This window comes from Cygnus olor, chromosome 5 (genome assembly GCF_009769625.2).
Source record: "Cygnus olor isolate bCygOlo1 chromosome 5, bCygOlo1.pri.v2, whole genome shotgun sequence".
Taxonomy (NCBI): Eukaryota; Metazoa; Chordata; class Aves; order Anseriformes; family Anatidae; genus Cygnus; species Cygnus olor.
The window spans coordinates 18357690-18379075 of record NC_049173.1 but is presented as its reverse complement, the minus strand read 5'-3'; the positions used below and the strand labels follow the sequence as shown (position 1 = coordinate 18379075).

Below are 21386 nucleotides of genomic sequence, written 5' to 3'. Positions count from 1 at the left end.
GAAAACAAAGCAATGATTACCGATTTGCATCTTTGATACACTGGGTAGGTATGGACCGAATTGAGTTCTCACTGCTTTGTTGGGAAGCTGTTCCTTTCCTTAATCCCATTTTGCAAACAGAGAAACTAAGGGACAAAACTGACCAACTTTCTCATGTTTTGTTAAATTTGACAAGATTTGTTCATTCATTACATTCTTGAGACTTTAGCCCTTTGTTAAATCTTGTTTCATTTTTTTTTTTCAAAACCCTCAGAAATATTCTGGGTTTTAAATTCTTTCTTGAACTGAAATAATCTCACAAATGCAACAATGCCCCTACATATGATTAATCCCTTTCCAAAATGTCCATGAGCAGCAGGCATTAAACAAGAGACAATAAATAAAACTTTCCACTGATAGACCAAATTTAGTTGAAATCTTAAAGCACTTTACAAATATGGACACATGAAATGTTCCTATTTTAGAGATGGGGAAACTGAGGTACAAACAGATTTAAAAATGAGATGAGCAAGCAGCAATATGTGGAAAACAGTCCAAATTTCCTGATTTTCATCCCATTACTCATTCAGTACACTAAATCAGAACAGCCAGACTGAATTCTGATCTGGCTCTTAAATGCTTATGCATATGCAGAAGCCTTTGAAATTTTAAGGGCCTTTTTAATAAATTTGAATAAACAAGTAGTGTATAAAAAGCTTCCCTTTATAATGATACAGCTAATGCTGCTCTCTATTATAGATCACATTTGAGAATTTCTATGAGTATTATGTCAGATGAACAAACAGTAAGGGGAACATTTTAAGTAGTGCACTCTATGCTGTGAAGCTTTTAAACCATGATTTACCTTTCTTCTTCACGGTCCCAAATTAATATTCCCAGTATTGAGAGATATTGGCAAATGTTTAATCATCTGCATGTATAAGATATTGAAGATTCAACACACACATGCACACACGTGCAAAACCCACAACTATGCCAGTTTCCAGATGAAGAATTATCGGTTCAGTGAAGACTCATATTAATACAAAAGCTGCATGTGCCTTCGATGCTTCCAAATACCCGAGCTCAATAAATATGTTAACCAGGTCTTTCACAATGCCATTTTATTTTCATTTTCCCACTGAATGTGGAGAACAGAACAAACGGTTCAGACAAGTGACTGCTGCTGACTCTGCCTTCACTTGTCAATGAAAGACCCAGCTGTCTGAGCTTTGAGCAAGGACTGGGAGAAACATGGATGCCTGCTTCCTTGTGTGATGGGCTTGTTGGTCCCAGTTTGTATCGGACTGATGAATACTTGCTTGTTAACTGCTTTCATTAATTCTGTGAACATCTGCCATCTGGGGAAACAACATAATATACAAGACAATATTGAGAGAGATGAATCACAGACACTACGAATGTCCATAGCATGACTTGGGGTAGAGGAGACAGTGACAGCCCTACTACAGAAAGTGAGCCAGACATCTGGAGTACAAACTTAGCTGCATGAACAGTGCAAGCCATCTTGGTAAGAGTGAAAGGACCTAAAAAATCTGCACGCCTCTTTCATCTAAAACTCTGCATGGAACAGAACTATGATATTCTATTTTAAATGTCTGTCATCTGAATTCAGCCTTTTCTCCACTGTCCATTATGAAAAAAAAAAAATTTACTTTCCTGCTAGCTCTGAGTAATTTTTGACATTGCCAAAGCTCTGGGTTGAAACTGTTATTTCTTGCAGAAAGTCAGAAGGAAGAAAAGCTGTAGCTGATCCACAAACAGCACATGATCCTGTTTAAGCTGCTTTTTCTTTAGTTTAAGTTTAGTGCAATTTCTAGCTGTGTCTGTGTACAAAATTGTACTAGATTTACACAAATTAAAACAAACAAAAAAGAAGTACTTTAAAGTATTTTAACAGAGATTGTAGGATCTTAGATTATATATGTATATAAAAATAGCATGATTGTTTGTGTATAAGCATCACTGAAAATTAGTAAAGAAAATTCTGCCAAGTCAGGTGATGTCATTTTCTCTGTGTCCTTGTAATTGTAGGACTATGACTGAGTAGGAGGTATCTTCTGACTACTTATTTTTTACGCGTAGAGCTGAATACCATCAAAATAAAGAATCTAAACTGAAAAGCCATTGCTGAATATCAGTTCCAGATGCCCATGCAATTTTGGGGTGCTGAAGACCAGGACTCAGATATTGTGAATACGGATTCACCAGAGACTCAATGTGCCCAGCAAGAGCTGAGCTAGTAGGGTCTAGCATCACATGCATGGCTTTCTAACTTCAGAGAAGTCTCATCAGAAAATTTCCGGGCAGCAAAATCAGCTCTTATCTATCAACTTGTCAGCTAGCTAGCAGGCATGGATGGCCTCCCAAATGACCAGCCAAAGATCAGGACAGGCAATAACTCCAGCTGTTTCCTGGCTGTCAGCAACAGCCCATTGTGTCTCACCAAAGGATGTCCTTGGTCATTAAAAGCTCAGACTTTCACAGATGGCATAAATTAAGGGAAAAGTTAGCATAAATTAAAGAGTGCTAGAGTGAAAAGTATGTGGAGGAGCCAGCTGGGCTGTGGGTGTCACCATGTGGATGAACCCAGAGTGAGAACCTGACATGAGCCATTCATTTATTTTATGCAGAAATGCAAGCTAAGACTGGTCTCAGCCCTGAAGGACAAGCTGTGTTTTGTTTTGTTTTGTTTTGTTTTGTCCTGCACGGAGGTCTGTCTGCATATAAGACATGAAAGATCATTCCCAAATTAGCTTTACATTGACCTTTCTGGTAAAACAAACAAACAACAGGTTGTGTTCCATATTTTATTACTGGATGTGGGCCTGCGGGTGGGCCTGGCTTGGGGCCCATGGCAGGGCAGGGCAGGGCAGGGCTGGGCTGTGGGGAGATGGAGCCCAGCCCTAATGCGGCCTCACTGGGGAAGGGGCTGATGGCCCCATGGTGACTTGGGAGCCTGGGCAGGGTGAAGGAGGCCCCAGGTTGGTAGTTTGGGGCCTGTAAGGGCTGACAGCATCCTCAGGGCCCAGACGAGAACTGCTTATCCTTGTCTGTCTGTTGCTAAAACCAGCAGTTCAGTTTGGGGAGCAGGAAACATGGGGCAGTTTGTGTTTAACTGAGGACCTCAGGAGCCTGAATCTGGGTCATTGAGAGCTTCATCCAAACAGCTCCTTTATTTGGCAAACATGCAGTTTAAGTTGAAATTGTAACAATGATGAAAGCAACTGAGTGGGGGTGTCAAAAAGTTCACCAAAACATCCAAAATGAGATTTAAGGAGACTACTACTAAATATGTAGTTATTATGTAATGTCTATCACACACATTGCTTCCTTCCTCATAGCAAGGAGATTTCCACCTCACCATTACCCTTGTCCAAGGCCAGGATAAACCTAGTGTTCCGTAGCTAGTGGATAATTTAAAATTACTTGGCTTTAAAATTTAGTGAACCACCTACTTTTTCACCACAACAATTGTTTCCCACATATTGCTTATTTATAAAATATGTATCTAATCCCGACTCTTCACTTCCTATTTAATCTAGTAAATAGATCCTCTGTTCTGCACAGGCAGCCCTGTCGCCGTGCCTTAAATCTGGGGACGTGCAGAAACCTTTGTACAGTAATTATGGAAAGTTAGTGGGGTAGAAGGAAATGTTATCAGCCATTATCTCTTGCTCCAGAGGATGTGAGGAGAATATAAATAAATCCAGACACCGCAAATGCTTTGCTGCAAGCTAGGCGATTAAAGTATTTCAGATTCCTACAAGTCTATTTAAAGCAACTTAAATCTTTTTGATGGCCAGTAGTTCACTACAGCTTTGCTGCTTGCACAGGCTAAGCCTCCCTAACAGGCTGCACAAAGTCTGCAGGAAAATAGCTTCAGCTCCTGAGGAATATTAATACAGATAAGACCTTAGGTTAAAGATATGTCATCAGAAAATGTTGTAGGCTACTTCTGTTTATTTTAGAGATACATAAGATCCCCTATGAGGCTTAATACTGTTTCTTAGGCTCATATACTTAAACCTTTATTGGCATTGGTATGAATTCCCCATTCAGAGCCGCAGCAGGTCAGAAACTGTATTTACAACAGCCTGTAGAGGTGGGGAGCAACTTAACACTCTCTTTCCCAGTTAGGAAGTACTGCACGGCATTTGCTGGCAATACTGAAAGTACCAGCTTTCCCTAGGCTTGATGGGCCAGTACATTTTGCAGGCTATTTGGAAGGCTGTGCAGTGCTTTCACTACCTGAGCGGCTGAAGGTCTTTTCCAACATGAATGATTCTATGACTTCAGTGAGTTGCAAATATATTGATAGTGTTTGAGAGCTTTACATTCCCAAAGGATTCTGGAGCACTGTATAAATTCAGATGTAGCTTCACCTATCTAGCAAGTTATTCCCAGAAAGATGGAAGGCAACAGCCAGTTTAATAGCCTGCTCTGGGCCATTTGCTCACAACTGCCCCTATTTGCTTAGAGATAGCTAACAGGAACCTAGGCCTAGTCCACTTAAAGCCTGGTAAAGGAGAGTTGGAAAAGCCAGGTAAACACTTGTTATTTTGATAAGGATACTGCAAGCTCTTTATACTGATTTACAAAAAGGAAAAAAAAAAAAAAAAAGATTCTTTTTTCAAATATGTAAGTTAAGCTTGAAGGACAGAATATCATGGAGTAACATTTGCCCACAACAAATAAAAATGAGGTATTAGATATTATTTCCACCTCGAGCATATCAAAATGACAAGTACTATCTGTCCCCACTGGGGGAGGTTTTTTGTTTGTTTTTTTTTTGTTTGGTCTTTAACAATGAAAACAGACATTAGACTTTTTTTTTCCCAGCTACTTGTTTTAAAACAGGGCAAGCAAGTCCTCATCTTTCAGTTCTTCAGATTTATTTCCTTGATATTTTTGATTAAAAAAAAAAAAAAAGCTTAACAGAAAAAAAAATACAAATTTCTAAGCTATAAACAAGTGTTTTTTGTTTGTTTGTTTGTTTTTCTTGCCTTTGCTTTTGTGCCAAAAAGAATTTAAGGAAAGAAACCTTTCCATATTACTATTTCATGTCTCTTTAAATGCTCTGCCAAAGTTATTGCAGCTTGTGCTGCAAAGAGAACCTAAGGAACAAATTTTTGTACTGCACTCATCATTTTCCTCCCTTTCAACTAACATTCTTATCAGCTTCTGTTATACAGTAAAAAGAAACAAAAACTTGAAGACGTGCTCTGTGGTGAAAAATCTCACAGTGCCTTCCAACACGATCAAAGCACATCAGCTAATAACAGCTACAAAATAAAAAATCAGCTCTAGACATTCTGAAGTGAGGGAGAAACAATCGAGTCAGACAACGCTAAGAAGAGGTCCAGTTCTTTTCAAGTAACAAAATACATTTTTTTCTTTTCTCTGCCTGGGAAATTTAACGACGAAATGTCTAAGGGGAGATAGGGTAGGTATACAAATCATGAAGGTTATTTTGGAGGTCAGTAACCATTTCTTGTTACCTTATTTAGCACAGGTGGAAAGGGAAACTGTCACCAAGCTGTGTAGCAGCAGCAGCAGCAAATTTAAAACTCATTGTGTGTACCTTTTTAAGTGGAAGCAGACTTTGAAATTTCAGAGCTACATAGTACGTTTCACTCACAAAATTAATGGTTAATAGTTCGTGGTTTCATTGCATACAAATTGCACAGCATGGGGGACTTTATCCTAAGGAGCTACAGCTGTGATGAGAAATACAGATTTATGGAGACCTAATGGGCTCCAGTAAGGTAGAGACAGAACCCACATTGCTCACGTTTCCTACAGCTGATTTTCAATGGCCAGTGGACACTGATACTCCAATGTTTTTATTAGAAGTATTATTAGGTGGCATATTCTGCCCATTGCATTTAATCTAACCTTACCCAAGACCCTTGTGTTCACTTTGCCAACCTAGGGAAATCAGAGTACCATCACAAACAGCTGAAAGTGCTGAGCCACTGGGGAGGGGAGGCTGTTACGAGCTTGGCAAGAGCATTTCAGTATCAGCACAAGGCAGTTCTTGACAGAGGCATGCTAACAATTTGACAGCATTTCACTAAACAGTATTAGCTGCCATAGCTAAACTCTCCTCAAAAATGAACAAGCATAACTACAAGCAAAGTCAGCAACCTACAAAAGCAAAAATCGCTCAAGAGCAGTGAGATCTTCTATTACTGAAACCAAGGCTGAGCATTACTGACAGATCCAGATGACTCCGACCACCTTCGGCATAAGTTCTAGACTATGAGCTAAGACAAAGCTTAGGCACAATGATTGTTTCCACTAATGTACTATTTTCAAAGTTCACATCAACATCCTTTTTCTTTCCCTTGGTGCCTTACTTTTTATTCCCAAACTTCTCACACATGAACCCCCAATTTGGCTTTGCTTCCACAATGTGTAACCCTGGCAAGCAGACAGAATGTTTCAGCATGCAGCCTTAGCATTTGTCTTAGCCCCTTACAGTATAGTAACTTTTATACCTTCTGCACAAGGCAAATATTTTAACACATGGTAGGGTTGGAGGGCAGTGTGAGAAAAAAGAAACAATTAGAGGTAGCTCAGGAAAGCAAATATTCCAGTCAGAGAAATGTGAGAGAATTCAGATTTCTTGCTGTATTTATTTTTTAACTTGATCTTTCAAGCTTTTTCTGATTAGCTGCAAGAATTATTTCAATTGAGATGCCAGCTGTTTTAAGAAACTCATCTGTGTCCCATCTAGCGTACACTATAAAACAGTCTGATATTCTCAGCTGCTTTGAGCTGTGAGCTAAGTCACAGCTGGTTTGAAATTCAGGGCTAAGACACCCCAGACCATGTGCTGTGTCGAATGTCAGCCTGCCTCAAGTGCATTTGCAAAGCACAAGGCAAAGCTGAGTGTCTGAATAAAAAAACGCCTTCAAAAGTGACAACATCTATCATAACACGAGTCCTGGGATGCCTTCTAATTGCAAGAAGTTTGCTATGTACTGACCTCCTCAACAAGATGGCTGAGAAGGTGTCTTCCCTCCTAATTTTGTGTTTTCAGAGGTACGAGCCACAGTGTATAAACCTGTCTGAGAATTAGCAGAGTTGGACTTCGTTAACACTTGCTGCTTCCATCTTAGCTGTACAAGAACTTTCGCTTGTTAAGGAAGGTTCATTCTAACAATTGCTAACAACATAATATTTTCCTTGTGAGGTGTGTTGCACAGTTTGGAAGTATTTATTTATTTAATCAAACAACTGACTCCATGAAAAAATACCCTTTGCTTCGTATCAAGTCATACCTTGCTGCCCTGACTGTTGACAGTCTGGGCTATCTGCATAAACCAATATACTCAGTCTGACTTGATGACTCTCCATACATCTATAACCTTAATTGTGTCTGATACTCTATACTTCCAATTACATCAGAAGAGCTCAGCCTTTGGCTCATGGGCTGAGTTCAGCCTGTAAGGAAAACTAACCCAGCTGAGCCTGCACAGTGTGGTCTGCTCACTACTGCCCCAGGTCCTTGACACCATCCTGCCCAGGACAAGTGCACGTATGTATCTGTTTCCTTCTGTCACCTCCAGAACTGCGGCAGTGTCAGCAGAGCAAGCCATGGCATTCACCTCTGAGCCAGGGGGGCTGGATCCAGCTGTATCACATCATTCGATTAGAAGAGCTGAACACTGTGCCTCGGTGTCTGCTGTGAAATCTAAGGAGACTTAAGGGCTGTTGACGACAGCATAACTTTGCCAGAGCAGGAGAATGAAGACAGCCTGGCAAACACTGCTGGTTTGCTAATGATGCTTATCTGCTCTAGCAATCACAGAGAATTGGAAGTGGCAGAGGAGAGAGAAGAAAATCCTCAGGGAAATCAGTGTGAAATAAACTTCTGGAGTTTCTCAGAGAGTAGGAAGACTTTGTGAAAGACCCCTATTACAATTAAAAGCCCTCTCAAATAAAAGACACCTAAAATTAGAGGTGATTGTTGCAGTTTTTGTTGTTCTTTAAAGGGCTGCCTTTAGAGCTGTGCATCTCAAGCACTATATCTACTAGCAAAGTGGTTTGAATTTAAATGAGTTTTCACAAAGATGTGCAAAACGTGAAGCTTTTCTAAGCCTTTGAAAGATGCAATTATTAATCAGAGTGTCTATGGGGATGGAGGTGGTCTGCAGGAGTAGGGATGTCCTTAAGCTACCTGGGGAGTCAGCTTGGGACTGGGGGCAGCTGGACTGTGGGCTCCCGTGCACCTAGTGGGTCTAAGCTTTCCTGCTTCCAGCAAAGCATTTTTCACTATTTTGACAGTTCTCATTTTCATCATTTCATACGTTCCTACTTGGACTTTCTTCACCTGAGAAAATCTACCACTTCACTAGAAACAAACAAAAAAAACAACAGTTGTCCAGGAAAAGGGTATGCAGTTCTCCTATAAAACTGACCTGGCAGATTATCAGAGATAACTAGGGCATATAGAAAAGGTTTTTACAGTTCTGCCATCTGGTACCACAGCCCTAGTGGTCTGCATTGCCCATGGAAATGGCCTTAGGGCAGAATGCTTGTTCCTTGATACAGATCTTCCACATGCACTTTTATCCTGCAGAAGGCAAGAAGGGCTTTCTTTGCCAGACCTCTACTGCCAGTAAGTCTGTAAAAGCATTGCCATAATGGAGTAATACCTGATGTTCTTGCCATGTTAGATACAGTCAGACCAGTTGTATTTCCTCTTTCTTTTCTCCTGTTCCTGTGGATGTTGTCCATTATTGAAATACTATTATTAAAATAGTTTGCTGAAAAAAGTTACATGAAATCATATTTTAGTCTTATATGCAGTCTGTCAAAATCAACGTTCTTCTGAAATGGGATTGATTTGCTATGCTTTATTTATTTATTAATGGAATAAAACTGGAAAAAAATTCAGGCTGTTGTAACGTCCTTTTGACATTTTTGGAGTAGAATACTGTGGTGTTGTATTTTGAAACAATAGCAGGTTATCCCTCTGCAGAAGAAAGATAAGTATTGCAAATGATCAATATCAAGAACATCAAGAGCTTGCTAATGACCTAAAAATCAAAAATGAAGAGTTTAAAAATGGAAACATGGACACTGACTGAACATAAGTTAAAGTGGTTTACAGATAACATCAGAAAATCTCAGACATAAAAACAGCTGCAACCAGCAAAGGACATAAAAGACAGTAAGAAAAGCTTTCAGAAATACATTTGGGATAAAAGAGAGTATTGCTCTGGTCTTAAGCAGGAACGATGAAAAATGGTAGAAAGAATATAAAAGAGCAGAATGTTCACTGCCTGAGCCTTCATTAAAAAAAGAGTAGCTGTGACCAGATTCTTAACAAATTTAAGTGGTTTGGAGCAGTGCTAGAATTAGGAGAGAGCAGATAGTAAATACTTGGATGAGATATGCGTGGCAGGGGAGCCTGCTGAAATTCACCTTAGAAGATTTAGGAGTAATTGAAACAAGCTGAACTACTTTAAGACGCAAAGAGAAGTGACAAGGACAACTATAGTGCTGTGCTACAGAAAGGGAAAAGGAGGAGCTGAAAAATTGTAGGCTGTTCAGCTCAAGTTTAATACCTGTAACAAAATGTGAAACAATCTGCGGCTAGGCATCCAGAGACATAAAGATGATAAGAAACGGCCAGGTTGTATTTATCAAAATAAAGAGTGTTAAACCAGGCTAGTTTCTTTCCAAGTGAGTAACTTGGCGTTGCAGAATAGCTCAGCTTTTTGGGTGGAGGAAGGTAGGAGAAGTGGATGTTCAGTTTATTGAGGCTGTTGCAGTATCAGACAATCTCCACAAGCAGACTCAGGGAATGCAGCCTCAGCTATGTCACCATAAAATAAGCCTGTCAGCTGTAGAAAAGACATGCTCAAAGAATAGTCAATAGTTTTCTCATTCCTGTTTGAAATTGTGCCAACCTCTGAAATACCCAAATCCTTCACAGCGTGGAGTTCCTATTCTCAGTGCCCCTGCAATTAAAAGGGGCGGTTTCTAGTCAGCAGAGAGAGCACCTTACGGCAAGGGAAGTGTGCCAGCCCATACCTGCACTTACTGTCACATCACACGATGAACTGATGGAGACTGAGGCAGATGGTTAGTCTGGAAGCACTAAAACATCTCCGCAGGGAGCAGCCACCTAGCCAGCTCTCTGCCCGTGCACCATGACTGGCAGAGTCGGGACAGGGGCAAGTAGCCACAGGGTCTGTCACGACTGATTTCCAGCAGCCCTAACACTTTGGTTGTCAGTGACTGTCAGAGTGATGAGGTGTTTTATCTCCAGCCAAAGTATTCCTAGGAAATGATGGTTAGTATTGCACTGCAGCACTGTGACATCTGCCTATGCTCCAGTTTCTCTTCCCTGGCACACTTTGCCCCAAAGATCCTCTGACTTTGGCAGACAGAAAATGAGTGTCTCTCAGAGAGCACCTCAACAAGCATCTTGTTCAGCGTGTCAGTAGGAAGCAAGGAGACAAATACTGGTCTCATGTTCTTAAGGTAAAGCAGACAAATTCAATTTGGTTGTACTACCCCTTGATGAAATTCTTGGTAACACTTAGTCCCAGATGGGAAAGGCACATGCCCACGTAAATTCATCCAGCTGGTCTTTACTGTTTATAATTTAAAACATCTACAGCTTTATCAAAATATTAATTGATTCACAATATAGGTCAATACTAATTCACAGTGACCAAACTGATACTTTCAGGTCAATAACTATGAGTCATAAAATCTGATATATAAGAAATTCTTATAAAATAGATAGTGCAGGAAGAATGAATGGGTTTTTTCAATACAAAAATGCACTATTTTGCACATGTACATTTGTTTACAAAGAGTATCAGTCAATTACTCACTACTATATTCCTAAGTTACTGATCTTGATCAACTGTGATACATTAACCGAGCAATTAAATGAGGAATTGAGGCATACATCCAGTTCCCTATAATAACTTCAGCTGACGGGCTGCCATAGTTAATTGGATCATATCGGATTGGATCACATGGGTCTAAACCTTGCTTTATGTCTGGATGTAGTCCACTATATTTTTTTACAACTTTCCTAAAGTTTTCTTGGTTTCTTTATTAATAGATAATATTGTCCCTCACTAATAGAAGCAGGTAAGACTGTTTCTTTTCTTGTCTTTAAAAACAGGAGATCAAGTAATAGTTTCTATTCTTACCATGAAGTAAAATAAATGTTTAATAATAAATAATCTGTGACTAAAACGCTTCTATTTCTATCAGCTTTTCTTTGGGTCATTTTCTTTCAATAAGCAAGGTCAGGGACAACTACTAGACCGTGCAAGACTAATCTCTCCCTCAGGAAGGTGTTAAATTATAACTTACCTTATCTGATTTAAGTTCAAGTAAAAAGTGATCTACAGTTTCAGCTTCTGGGATCCTGTGGCCTTTGAGGTGCACAGAAGAGAGATTATTAGCAAAAGTCACCTAAGGGCTTTTCTACAGGGGATGCTCAAAAAAGGGGCAGGATTTCATCCAAAGGCAAATGATACAAAGGCAGAATGCCTGTAACTAACAAGCAATTAAGACGGGTGTAATGACAGGTCATTGTCCCGTGCCAAAAAGCAGGAGCCATGACATCTTTGGCTTCTTAGGTTCCTGCTCTCAGCCTGATGAGGGTGGAGAGCAGGGAAGGGAGACGTCTTCATCACCAGGCCAAACTACCGCTCATACTTGGTACCCCTGAACTGACAGCAAGGCATCTTACCAAATTTGCTCAGCCAGCCCCCATCAAAGCTTTACCACCTACATTAGCAAAATAACCTTACATAAAATAACATATTTTTTTTTCTGTGGTGCTCGGAGGGAAGAAGAGTAATGACAGGAGTCTAAAACTGCTGTGCCAAGTTACCATCCAGCCAAAACCATTCCTAGCAAGAAAGGAGCTGTGGTAGAAGAGACTGTAGCTCAGCAGAGATCAGAAAGCAGTCAAAAGATCAAGGAGAAAGGGAACAAGAAGCCTCTGGTTTTGTCCACTGCCAGAATTTTGAGGAAATCTTCTCCTGTGTCTCGTGCCCCAAAACCATTGGTAGCAGTGATAGAAATGCTAGTGTAAAGTGAGTTTGTGTGTGTTTGTACTACAGGATAGGTTGATAAAGGGGATGAGTAGCTGCTTCCCTGCTGTGCTGTGTACTTAATGAATGTCAAGGTGGTAAAGAGACGCAGCCCCTGAAGCACTATGCAATTCGCTATCACTGAGAGCACTGCTGAGACCTCATTAGGGATGACTTGTGGCTCAGAAATTTGCTAGTGCAAATGTGTGCCTAATCTCTGGATCCAACAAACTCATCAGTAGTTCCTTCAGAGCACTCATTTTTCTTTGTCCTTAGCTGCCTATATTCAGATGAATACATATTTTCATCAGCTTTTGGACAAGAGGACTCTAGTCTACTCTACAATATTGATGGTCCTGACATTTGCCAGTTTCTGTGGAGCAAGCTAAGCTAGAATTTGAGTTTGGAATATAGGCTATTAGGAATTTAATTATAATAACCTCAAGGACAGTGTTTTGAATAGTTCTCCTGAACTGATTAGTCAACTGGCTTTTTAATGTTTAATTGTTAATAATTTTATTGTCACAGATAATAATTTAGAGAGCAGCTAACAATCAGTGTAATTACATCCTTCGCTCATTTTTCAATAGCTAAGCTTTATAAAGATAATAGCTCTGGTCATCCTTTGCATTAGCTGGCACACTGCATAGTTATTGTGCTTTGGAAGCCTCCAGAAAAAGCAAAACCTTGTTTGGGCAAACATCTCCTAGTGTCTGTAAGGTTTTCTTTGCCCTGTTTTCTCACCACCACCCTCTGCTATCACAAAACTCTTTGGTGCTAACTCCAACACATCAAAAACTCATACTTCTTTCAGGACAAAAACTGCTAACTAGCATTAGAAAACACCCTGTTAGGATATATAATAAAATTGGCTAACCTTCACATTGTAGGATCAGAAAATGGAGGCAGTGAAAGGCTTTGAGAGATTGTTCCCTTGTTTGTTTGTTTTGGACACACCCCAAAATTAGACAAAGTGGAGAGGCAGTAGCAAGTGAAGTAGGAATAGCTGCAACTGCGAAGGTAATGAACATATTAAGAACCATACCGTAATCTGAATTTCCTCAGAAGTCATCAGTTTAAATGATCAAATAATTTCTGTTATATATTGTTAGGAATCCAAAAATTTTAGAAGTTGCCTGCATCTTTGGCAAAACCACCTCAGAAATTTAAGGCGTGTGAAAACCAAAGAGGAGCACTCTGGCTACAGCAGAACTCAGTAACTTTCCACTCTGGTGCTCCAGGCTACAAAATGGTGACTTTTAACTTACCCTTAAAAGTCAAGCGTGTGCAGGTGTAACTGCTGGTCTTAGCCTTGCACTTCACTAACATTCAGTGTCCGCACAGTTCCTTCTACGCATGCACTTTTTACAAAGGGACAGATGAACTCTAACACTGGCAGCCAAATACCAAAGTCCTTACTTAGCATCCAGCGCACACTTCCTTGGGATGAATCAGTGGGAGTTTTGAGGCGGGTGTGAGTAAAATATTAAGGATGCTGCCACAGGGCACTGAGTATAAGCGAATTGACATTGCTTTCATTGTAATGAAATACACTCAAGCAAGAGGCACAGCTGAATGAAGAAAGTCTTAAAGTATAACAACTCAGTCCCCCTGGACTTTAATTTTATCTACTTGGTTACATGATTTTATTTCAATTGCACCAAGTAACTGATGCTGATGTCATTTTTGACTTAAATGTCACAAATTTTATGAGGCAAAACAATATAGATGTCACCATTGTCTTATTTTAGGATTTTATTTTCAACTTAAACTCTGGAGGCCTTGGTGGGCAATTAGAAGTTTGATGATTGTTGATAGCAGGAGAAATAAACTTGGTTCAGGAGGATTTATTAAAAAAAACAGCCTTGGTAAATCATTTAGCACAGCACTGAGGATTAAGCAAACGTCACAGACTGAGCCCACATCATCTACAATTCTGATATTTATAGTGGTCTCTGTATTGCCCAGACCTGCATTACATCTTCACCCAGTTTCTCTTTCTTAGCCAAAAGGAAATTGAGCCCCCGAGGAAGCAGAAATGCTGGAATAGTGGAATAAAAATGTCTTGTGGGGAAAAAAAAAAAAAATCACAGGAAAATTATCTATTTTTAGGGGGGCATTAAAAAAAAAAAAAAGAAAAAAGATTGAACTTGTCTGTGAGCGTGCATTGAAAAAGCATATCTCAGGGCTTTTGTGATGGGATAAAGGAACAAAGAGATATAAATTGAAGACCGGCTTTTAAAAAGCAGATTAGAACAGTCAGAGCTAAATGCAAATGAAGGGGCGAAGCAGCATGAAGCCAAAAGAGCAAGGATGTCTGGAAAGCCCAGGGGAGGATGGAGGAATGGATAAAAGACATACTGGATCAGAGGCTTGAGCTGTTACTGCAGCATCACCGAGGGCTGGGTGAGATCTGGGCTCCTGTCAGCGGTGGTTTAGGAGTATCAGGTTTGCCTAACCAGTCTGACATTTCCTCAGATGTGTTTATCAGCTCTGTTTAAGGGCAGCTGGCCCCTGGCACTTTGCAGCTCTGAGGGGAGGAGCAAGAATTGATTCTTCATGATTGATGGTGCTGTGCTTGAATGCAGCCCCTAATTCCTCTGCACAGCAGGTTCCCCTTATCCCCCGAGCACAGCTGGACCACAGGCTGCCTGCACTGGGTGTGCTCTAACAGCCCCCGTCCGTGGTGGACACCTACAATACTTTACTTGTCTGTTTTTTCATCAGCCAGCTGGAGGAGAATTCAGCAGATAGGCTGCCATGCTGAGCAAACTATGCAGAACAGGGCAGGGATGTGAAAATCACAGCGAAGACAAGGCAGTAATGAAACCTGATCATAATGTCCAGCCTTGTCTGCACCATTTCTATCAGATTCAGGCTTGGTCCTGTGTTGGTATTTCTTCTCTGCTGCTCAGGCCTTGGAATGTAGACTATTTGTGTTGGCACTTTAATTATAATAACCTCACAGGCACTGTTTTGAAAAGCTTCACTGAACTAATTGGTGGACTGACATTTATAAGCTAAACAAGCAGCCGTGGTGTTGCAGCACATCACAGTTAGTGCTTTCTCTCAGGCTGGATCTCTGTTGCTGTGCTTGCTCAGGACTCAAGCTCTCCCCTGACAGTCTCCTTCATTATCCATAGCCTCCTTTACCACCCACATTTTGGGTGTCTCCCTAGCTCAAATCTAGAGCAAGCAATCTGCTTCACCAAGTGGGAACACAAGCCTAGAAGGACCAGCTCAGGCTCACATGCTGCTTGATGGACTTGGTGAGCTCAAGCTTCCAAAACCCAGCCTGAAAGCATGGTCAGAGGCAGAGCACAAGTGGCTCAGTATGGGCTGGAAATCCAGCCTGTAGTGCTGGGCGCTCAGGTGTCAAGCTCCCGAGCTCCAGCTGGCTGCATTCTCCCAGATGTTGCTACCTAATTGTACAGGCAGTAGAGACACCGATTGTGCCAGCAGCAATGTTTTCAAAGGGTGAGAAGGTGACTGTAAAATAGTGATGATAGCGCTTTCCAGTTCTGCTTCCACACTTCTGGTGGGACAGTGGAAATATTTAAAACTAAATTTGTGAATCCTCCTTAAAATAAAGTCTCTTTATTGCATAGCTGAACTGTATGGCTCTTCAATGCTATATTTTATTAATCTTAAAAAATATTAGCACATTGGTAGTGATTGGTAGTGATTGGTAGTGACAGCTGTCTCTATACAGCTGCTACATGTAGTGAGACATACTCGTCCGTGTGGTTTTACTCTTTATTAATTTCTGTTACAAATGGCTTTTGGTGTGGATTATGGTTCTTGCAATGGCAAAGCGATCAGCAGTAGCAGTGCTCTGAAGGGAACGAGCAGACATAGCCATACCTCTTTTCAGGACTGTATCGTGATTTGAGGCTGTTTACATGTACAGGCTCCACGGTCATTAGCAAGTCTCACATATACAGCAGAGGGATTGCAAGCAACAGCATTCTTGTCCAAAAATAATCTGTAACTTGGTGACCAGAAGGAACAGCTCCTCTGTTTATCTCCAAAAGGAATGAAAGTGCTTTCCTTGTGAACGGCCAGCGCGCAGGGTCTGTCTGAGGGATAATCAGATACAGGCAGACGGGCAGACAGACACATGGAGCATTAGTTCGCAGTCTGCCTGCTCTGATGTCAGCAAAGCAGCCTCTCTGATCTGAATAGAGATTAGCACAGTTGCTACCAGCCTTATTTTATGATCCTCCACTTACAGACTCCTGATTCATTTATGTTCATATTAAGATAAGCTGAACTGGATAAATCTAGAAAACCAGTCCTAGAGAAACAGGCAAGGGAGTTGAATTATCTTTTTATTTTCCCTAATACTTAGGTTCACGTTTCTAAATTTCATTTAAGCTTTACCTTGACCTTAAGACTAGTTCTACTTTCAAACTAATTTTGGTCACCTGAAAGCCAGAAATATAGTAACAATCTGAAGAGACCACTGAGTTTAGTGATGACAGCAGGAAATTTTTGTGTATAGATATGATACCTAGCTTCTAAACGAACAGTGTTTCATCCCTTCTAAAGTAAACTTTTTTCACCTGTTCTCAAGCCCCAATAAATAACACACACACGAGATTTTTAAAGGACTCTCCTCTCTACTGCCCTATGCATTTCATTTTATTCAGACCTACTGTAATTGTGCCTGGATCCTGTACTGTCATGACCTAATGTTCCCACCATTAAATTATAGACTGTATGGGAAAAGGCCATGTTTTATCTTTGGCAACATCACTCTACAAAACCTATAGACGGACACATACTGAAATGCAAGCAAGGTGAGGATCATATATTGCACAGCTAGCTAAATATCTTGGAGAGCTGCAGTAAGACATTGCTGTTTGCTTCTCTTCCGTTCTTCGAGGTGTTGTACCAGTAACACCTCAAAAATATATATATTTATGTGCCTATAAGTAAATAATTATAAGTATATATTTGTTTTACTAACAGTAATACGTAGTAGTGTGTGTAAGGAAAAGATTCCTTAACAATGTAGAAAACATTAGTTTTCTTTAAAACACAACAGTAACTCACCTGGCAAACACTGAATGATTTAATTCATCTGTACTTTCTCATTATCAGAAGCTCCTGCTCTTTTTAAACATCCTAATTCCAATGCTAACATCACAGTAAATAACATCCATACCAGGAGCCGAATGGGTTCATTAGTTGTCCCTCCATCCATAGCTAACTGGCTCAGAAATATGATCTTTTGCCAAGAATACCAGTAAGCACAGATTTTTCTACTGTTACTCCTCTGTGAAGACTGCCTTGCATCATCATTCAAAGTCCTAATGCATTGAGCTCTCACTGTGTCTGGGGATGCATTTGGCCTGCGTCTGGCCTTGAACAGCAATGTTTTAATTACTTTGTTCTAAAAGGGAGAGATTTCTTGACAGAGGAAAGGGAGCAAGGAGACAGCTAGCTCTAGAGGTCAGAATACACCGGACTGAGTCAGTATTACAGCTGGTGGTTGTGTTCAGACTGCTAGATCATGTTCCTTTCTACCCACTTTCAAGCAATGCTTGTGAATTTGTTAATGCCACCCTCTGACAGAGTAACAGGACCACTGAGCTTGTAAAAATATGTGGTTAGGCATCAAGGTGTGGAACATCCTGGAAAAACCTGACTAGGCAGATGATAGCTTTGTCATGCGTGAAGAATTTTGTATTGTTTCAGCAACCAGAAGAACAGAATTAAAGGGCAATATATGACTAAAAAGTATCTTTAGCAGACAGACACATTTTTTTTCTTTTTGGTATTACTAATAACACCTTTGATTATTGCAAGCAAATATTTTTACTATATATTGGAGACGTTCTTAATGGCTGCATTCACATCAGGTGAGGAAACAAAATGTCTCAACTTTTACTTCTTGTCTTTACCTCACTGGCACAAACCTGAAGTCATCAAGCTTTGAGTATTTAGGGATAAGTCCAGAAACACAAGTCAGAATTTCCTTAGTTCATTCCTGACTAAACCAATGGAAACATACCTTATTAATCTTAGATTTTATAAGTTCTTTGAGTTTATGATGTTTTGGCAATACATGTGCAATATTAAAGCATGCAGAATATTGACAGAGTTTATATTTCATTTTCCTCTGAAGGCTAAACCAGTTTTCCAGTCATTGACTTCGATTCCCTGTTCCCATTATCAAAAATGATATCACAATGAAGTAAGCTAGGCTTAGATATGTCAATTTTGCTACATATCTGGAAAGAAAAATAGTATAATCATGAAGAAAACAGCCTCTCATTGTGTAAGGCCTCCTGCTGCTGAACGGAGCAACTGGCTATAAATTTACTTGGTGGGGGGAAAACCAAAAAAAAAAAAAAAAAAAAAAAAAAAAAAACAAGGAGAAAACAACAGGGAGATAGATCTCCAGGATGAAGTCAGAATATCTTGCAGTGATGGCAGATTTGCCTTTGCAGATACAGCAGTAATTCCCAGGGTCTCTGCTAGTAATCAAATTGAAAACACAATTAGTATGGTCAGGCCCTTCACTACATTTCAGAGAAACAAACCATAAAGACATTTTCTAATGACATCACCAACAACTTTATCACTGGACCTAGTGAAGGTCACCTCAGCTTTTCAGAGCAAAGCTTTGACACATTTCTCACCTTCAGCAACAACAGCTGCTAAAGTTTCCTTCAGCAGGAAATGGAGACCTTTGAAGACATTGCTTGTAGAGGATGGTGGGAATTTTTGGGTCACTCTTTGGCTGGGATTTGGGAATGGTACTTAGGTGTCTCATGGGGATGGAATAGGCTCCAGGGAGGCCTAGGTGCATCTCCTGTTTTCCACTCCTGCATGTGTATGAATGAGGTGGGGGCCCGAGAAGTGGCACTGGTTGGTCTCACCTCATGCAGTGTTAACATCCAGGTCCAAGCATGGAGCAGCAGGGCCCAGCCCCAGGCCTACTGCAGCCACCTTCACCTGGGGGCTGGGATGCGCTGCTGAGTCCTTGCCCCCAGCTGCAGTCATCTGCAGGTTTCTGTGGGGTCAGCTCTAACAGGTTGCTCTCTGCTGTGTATAGTACGACAGCAGTATGATTGTAAAAAACTATTTTTAAAAATCTGCTGTTCTAAAATAGGCCCTGTTTAATTATAAAGATATGCCTCTGAAAAATGAAAATTCAATCTCATCAGCAGAAAACGCAGTCACCCACTCTGGACCCAATTTTCAGGTGCTCTGTGACCCAGTGTCCCCAAAACACCCAATCCCCTAGATAGTTCCTAGCCATAGTGGATGCCCGAGTATGTCCAGAAGCACTTTGCACAAGCATAGAGCCCCAGTTTTGATGAGCAGGCTCTCCCTCTGGAGGCCTCCAAGAGCATCTGCCTCTCTCCTCCTCTTATATAACAAAGTGCAGTTAATTCGGAGGATTCAGTTAGTAGATTCCTAAAATGGAAGCACAATTTAAATGCTGACATTAGGTGGCTTAGCTCCCACTCATGCAGCTTCCCAACTGCTATAAAGGCGCACACATCAACCTGTCAGCGTTTTAGAAAAGCCTTCCATGGTAGTTTTTGTATATAGCTATGACAAGCAGGAAGAGATAAACCCTATTCCTGTTACATTTGCTGTATGTAAGGAACAGATCAGTCACGCATCATTTGTATGATCTGTCCTTCCATGGCAAAAACCTCACCGTCCCATCACCTGCACTCTGACATCAATCACGCTGGGCTCCACCAGGCCCAAGTGCAGAGGCTGCTCCTGCATGTTCAGTTATGTTTTCTGAATGATGCTTTATAAGCACACAAATGATTTCTTAAGACAATCTGCACCCCAGAGATCTGGTATCGCTCTGGTGAGCCATGGCAAAACTCAGCTCCCCCTCACTACTGAAACTATGGCCGTAGCAGGCCTCTGACCAGCAGCCCGGAGAGAGCAGGCCCACCTGGCGCTGGGGTGGTGTCCCTGCCTATGTACTTTGGGAGTATTACTGAACCAGGGGACCGGTTTTGTTGTTGGTCAGCTGGGGACTCTGTGGTTAGGAGAAAGCACTGTTTTCCCCAAAGGGATGAGGAGGCAGTACTCAAACAAGAAGTCACTTCAGGCAGCACCACAGCCCTCACCACCGTGCTGACACGTCGAGCCACAGCCGTGGGCACACGGAGCTGCAGCCCCCTGCAGCTGCGAGCATCTTCAGCAGCAACACCACACGCTCAGCCCTTACAGGGCAAGCACTGCAGGTGTGGGCCTTTCCCTGGCCTAAATGTATGCATTCATTTCCCTGCTTGATGTCGGTAACTGCTGCAGTGTTTGCAATACTAGAAACTAAATGTCTCACTCACTAGATTTCTGAAAAAAACCTAATGCATATTTTTAAAGTGTGGTGCTCAAGAGGATTATTTGTGCTGAATTTTCTAGCTCTTTCTATAACCTAAAAGAAGAAAAAACAAAGAAAAAGAAAAAGAAAAAGAAAAAGAAAAAGAAAAAGAAAAAGAAAAAGAAAAAGAAAAAGAAAAAGAAAAAGAAAAAGAAAAAAAAAGAGCCAAAGAATTATTGTACCTCCCCTGCCCAGCCTCCAGCACAGAAATAAAACCAACAGCTTGGCCTCCCCGACAAGCTGTGAAGAGTCAGATAAACCTGCCCAGCTTATTCTCCACTCAGAGGCAATGTGTTCCTTTTAAAACCCTTAACATCATTTTGCTGAAGCTCCCATCAGGGAAATTGTGGTGCGACTTATTCAGCCATCCCCATGCCACTCTCCAAGGCACTTCATGGTGCCCCGTTCCCCACTGGCACACAGCGCATGCAAGGGTTATCCAGGTGACCGGTCTCAGTGCTCAGTCATGGTTTATGCACACCGTTTATTCCCCTCGTAACAAAACTCACCGCGTCCACAGGCGCGGTTCGTGCCCACCCACAGAAAATACCCTAAAATAAGGACAACTGGCAGACAGGCTCAGCGGAGGGACACTTTAAAAATTCAACCAGGCCCCAGCGAGGATCGAACTCGCGACCCCTGGTTTACAAGACCAGTGCTCTAACCACTGAGCTATGGAGCCACCGCTCAAGAAGCGCCCCCGCTCCGCCTAACAGCCTGCACCGCCCGCCCCCGCCCGCCCCCTCAGCGATCCCCGCCGAGCCGCCGCTGAGGCCGCGCTCCCTCCAGGCCGGCCGCCGGGCCCGGTCGCCTTCCCCCGGCCCCAGCGGGACGGGGAACGGGGCTCGCGGCCCTGCGGCCCTGCGGGACGGCCGCCGCCGGGAGGAGCCCGCGGCCCGCCGGCAGCCAGCGGCCCGTGCGGGCCCGCAGCGCCGCCC

The 21386-nt window shown here is 41.6% G+C and overlaps 1 long non-coding RNA gene and 1 other non-coding gene across 2 annotated transcripts; both read right to left on the bottom strand.

Moving 5' to 3' along the window:
* Nucleotides 1-1122: 1122 nt before the first annotated feature.
* LOC121071290 lies at nt 1123-13634 on the bottom strand. Its single transcript, XR_005820504.1, has 4 exons — nt 13352-13634; nt 11356-11417; nt 8667-8777; nt 1123-1340 (listed from the first exon to the last, which is right to left on the bottom strand). It is a non-coding gene; the product is annotated as an uncharacterized LOC121071290 (long non-coding RNA).
* A 7423-nt stretch (nt 13635-21057) lies between these two features.
* TRNAT-UGU lies at nt 21058-21130 on the bottom strand. The gene has a single exon. It is a non-coding gene; the product is annotated as a tRNA-Thr (tRNA).
* Nucleotides 21131-21386: the final 256 nt, after the last annotated feature.